We start from the raw sequence: 4,804 nt of genomic DNA on the forward strand, positions 1-4,804 counted from the left end.
AGGTGGTGGGGATTGCGAAAATGATTGAGTCACACCATCGCCAAACTAACATTACTGCTCAAGGCAAACACACCAAGCCTTCACGGACCTCAATCAGTGAGGACGCCATATAATTTAAGCGAATGAAAGCAAGGTTGTGAGAGATACACATATAGTCTGTTAGACATATCGTAACACCCAGGCAGCAACACAACAGTACAACACATTAAACGTGTCCCTCACAGCCTTGCTTTCATTTGTGAATCATGAAATACAGCGTCAACCCTGAATACGTTTTCTCATTCTTATCTTACAAAATAAATGCTACGTATACTGCATTAAGCTAACTGAGACTTGTTATAGCACTTGCATATCATTGCTCTCTTGTTGATTTTGATCGCTTCCATTGTCGCTTTGGATAAAATCGTCTGCTACATGACTAAATGTAATTGTAAATGAAGAAAAGGTGCCATGCAAATAGGATGCATTCTTGCATTTATGTTTTACTTGCATCAGACGGACATCTTTGGCCATTGCATGGTCTTGCAATTTTTCTAGCATTGTTTCTCTGCACGCATCTACAGTACATGCATTTTCTCTACATGCATTAATTGTCTACATGTTACCCTGTGAACAGGGTTTCAGTTATTAAAATAACAAAATAATAAAATCATAAATAATAATGAGGAAAAGGGTGTATCTTATTAATTAATACCATATTTATAATAATATTAGAGGCTCTTTATGCTTTTAAATGTATTCAAAAACACATTGCCACAACATTGTCAGAAATCATTCATGATAATTAAACATGATAATATACACCATTCAAAACTTTGGGGTAGATTTTTAAGATTTTTAAATGTTTCTAAAAGAAGTTTCTTAAGCTCATCAAAGTGGCGTTTATTTGATCAAAAATACAGTAAAAACAGTAATATTGTGAAATAATTTACAACTGTTTTCTATTTTAATATATTTTAAAATGTAATTCATTCTTGTGATGCACAGCTGAATTATCAGCATCATAACTCCAATCTTCAGTGTCACATGATTCTTCAGAAATCATTCTAATATGCTGATTTGCTGCTCAAGAAACATTTTTGCTGCTTAATATTTTTGTGGAAACCATGATACATTTTTTCCAGGATTCTTTGATGAACAGAAAGTTCAAAGGAAATAGAAATCTTTTGTAACATCATAAATGTCTTTACTGTAACTTTGATCAGTTTTATGCATCCTTACTGGACTTTTTTTTTTCTGTAATGCAGTGCCAAGCTTAAAGTATCTCCATTTTGAAAAGTGTGATCTCAACTTATTTGAACAACCCATTAATGAAATAAACATCCTGTTTCATCTACTTCAGGCTGAGAGAGGTGATAGCTAAATTTAAAGCACAGAGAAAATAGAAAAAAAGATGGTTTTAGACTACCATCCTCAGTCTAGGAAAAATCAAATCTACTGTAGTTTTCCACCACAGGCTCCCCAGAGACTAAAATTGCAAGTTCTAACAAGACAATAGTATCCAACTGGTTAGAAGTAATTACAAGGGTTAACAAAACGATGGAAGAAATTACCATTCTAAAGGTTGTAAACATCACCCAGCATGCTGTCAGAATTGCTATGTACCCTTCATTAAGGAGGTGGTGGTGACATGCAGACTGACGTAGTGAAGAGTCGGAGGTTTTTTGTGCTGTCTGTCATTCTCTATAAGGCGTATTGCCAGCGCTTGTCAGATGCTGTAGGCACATTGTTGGTCACAAACATGGCACGACTGTGCTCTAAACAATTGCTCACTGTCACTGTCGGTTTGTCTTCCAGTCTCAAGGATAAATTATGGAGGGATGAGTCTTCGACTTTACCATGTCTGTAGAAGGAGCACGCAGAGGTCTGTCTCAAACCAGTGTTTGTTGATGGAAGTGTTCACCCAAAAACAATAATTTGCTGAAAATGGACTCACCCTCAGGCCATCTAAGATGTAGATGAGTTTGTTTCTTTATTGGAACAGATTTTGGAAGACAAAAATCACATCACTTGCTCACCAATGGATGCTCTGCAGTGAATGGGTGCCGTCAGAATGAGAGTCCAAACAGCTGATAAAAACATCACAATAATCCACAAGTAATCCACACCACTCCAGTCCATCAGTTAACATCTAGTGAAGTGAAAAGCTGCATGCAAGACGTTTTTAACTTCAAACCATTGCTTCCGGCTAGAATAAATAAAGTCTCGATCTGTAATATTGCTTCCTCAAATGAATCAGGAGAGAAATATGCACAGATCAAGCTCCGTTTACAAGTGAAAACAGTCCATAACAGCTCTAAACAAATATGCTGGTGGATTTTGATGCGAGATGACAATAGGAGATGGTCTTTTTCACTGGAGGAAGTGTTATTATTGATTGTGGACTGTGGATATTTTGGCCAGAATCGTTGTTTAAAGTTAAAATGCCTTAATGAGGATTTGTTTATTAAAAATGTAGCTGTTGCTTCACCAGACATCAACTGATGGACTGGAGTGGTGTGGATTACTTGTGGATTATTGTGCTGTTTTTATCAGCTGTTTGGATTCTCATTCTGACGGCACCCATTCACTGCAGAGCATCCATTGGTGAGCAAGTGATGCAATACTAAATTTCTCCAAATCTGTTTCTATGAAGAAACAAACTCGTCTACATCTTGATGGCCTGAGCATGAGTACATTTTAATTTCTGGGTGAGCTATTTTGTTTACTCAAATTCTATCGATTGCTCAACATCACCATTTTCCTAAACAAAATATAGACATGCAAACACAGCCGTGATAAACTTCATGCTCTGTTGGAACCCCAAAGCACTTTTGACCTAAAAAAATACATGAAATTCAAGGTTGACATTTTATGATTTTTCCTAATCTCATGAGAACTGATTCTAACAAAAAAAAAATCTGTTACTTAACATACATCAGGGTCCTCGATTTTAAGTTACCTACATTGAAAGTCTCTCACCAGTCACTCACAGGAACATAAAATTATGTCACGGGAAAGGAGAGTTCATTTGATTAGTGTTATTTTTGAGCACACATCACAGGGTTCTTAAGGATCTCAAATATAAAGACAGTAAAATTAGTCTCAAAACATGAGCTTTAAAGCCCCATGAGATGCACTTAACGCAAAAAAAAGCTTTCAAAATACCCACATGCTTTAAATCCCCTTGACATTTCCAGAAGTCATCAGATGTTCCACTCTCTTTTCCAAAACCTCTCGACAAAATCTCCCAGCTGAACACCGGGCTTTCTTGAGTAAACAAACATGTTGTTTGCTGGGTTTGCTCTCAATGCTGTTTTTTGGCAAGCCTCTCAAATGGTTTGATTGGAAACAATTTACACCTCAGGATCCAATCAGACTTATTTTTTTCCACACATTTTTCCAACGCCAACACATTCCTGAGTCACTCACACGCATGGCTCTATTTTCCAAAATCTGACACCCTGATGTTCTCAGACCCTGCAGACTGATGAAGAGAGTCCGAGTCAAGATCTTCTCATGATTAAAGGGTCTACAGCTGGTGATGAATCATTAAATTGGCCACATGATTGTATTTGGGATTGAACACATATTTCAGTGTCTCTTCATAAAGAGCAGAATGTATTAGTTAAGACATGTATACATAAACACACACCCACCTGATCAGTGAGACAAAGATGAGCTAAAGACAAAAAAACAATGACGGACATCGCAACAGAAGGAGATAATTATTTGATTGATCAATTGATTGATTGATTGATTGATTGACTGACTGGTTGATTGTTATTCTAAACGCCATGCCAGCTAAATGAAAAATGTAAAAACTAAATAAATAACTAAACGACATATAAACAACAAATAAAGACAAAAAAAATCTAAATGTTTTTTTTTTTGAAAACTAAATATAAAAGATCTTTTGTAATATTGTAGTTTTATATTTTTATATTATAAGTCATATTAAATTACATCATATATACAGTATATATATATGCCATTTTGTCATAACGTGTAATATTGCACATATTATGTAATAGTGTAATATAAAAAAATAAAATTACATTTTGTGGAAAATAGTGTGTGTTTGTTTTTACATTATATTTTATTTCCAGTAATGATACATTTTAATATGAAATATTAATAAAAAATAATATTTTGATATTACAAGTAATGTTAAATATAACATTACATATATATGTATTTGATTTGTTATTTTATTTGTAGCATGATACAAAAAATGTGAAGCAATATAAATAGCAATTAGATTAGATGATGGATGGATGGATAGATAGATTTGTGAGACAAAGCTATGTATGGCTTTGTGAAATGTGCCACTTTCTCCCTTTCTTTCTCATTAAGACAAGCACAAATTCAAACACACACATACATGCAATGCCCTGAGTATATTCGAGGACTGAAGTGCAAGTACACATGAACAGACTAAGCAGTCCAGCTCTGGGGAAGGCCAGTGACTCAGTGCGACTCACATACATTCGCAGACTGAAACAGGAGAGTGTTTCTTTTATGTGCTCAAATATTCAGACAGTCTCTGAACTGATGAAAGTCGCATAGACAGAGTAAACAAAAACACACATTAAAAAAACGAATTCTCTGACTCCGCTGGGAATCCCCAAGGCTGCACAGGCTAAATGCTGTGACACGGCACTATGTCCGTCCTGAGAATACTAGTTAATATTTTAAAGATGATTTCACTGCTACTAAGGGAAACTTTGAGGGGGGAATCCAGCTCATCCCCCCCCCCCCCCCCCCCCCCCCCCCCCCCCCCCCCCCCCCCCCCCCCCCCCCCCCCCCCCCCCCCCCCCCCCCC

The sequence above is a fragment of the Sinocyclocheilus anshuiensis genome, unplaced genomic scaffold, assembly GCF_001515605.1.
Source record: "Sinocyclocheilus anshuiensis isolate Anshui unplaced genomic scaffold, SAMN03320099.WGS_v1.1 scaffold1371, whole genome shotgun sequence".
Classification (NCBI taxonomy): domain Eukaryota; kingdom Metazoa; phylum Chordata; class Actinopteri; order Cypriniformes; family Cyprinidae; genus Sinocyclocheilus; species Sinocyclocheilus anshuiensis.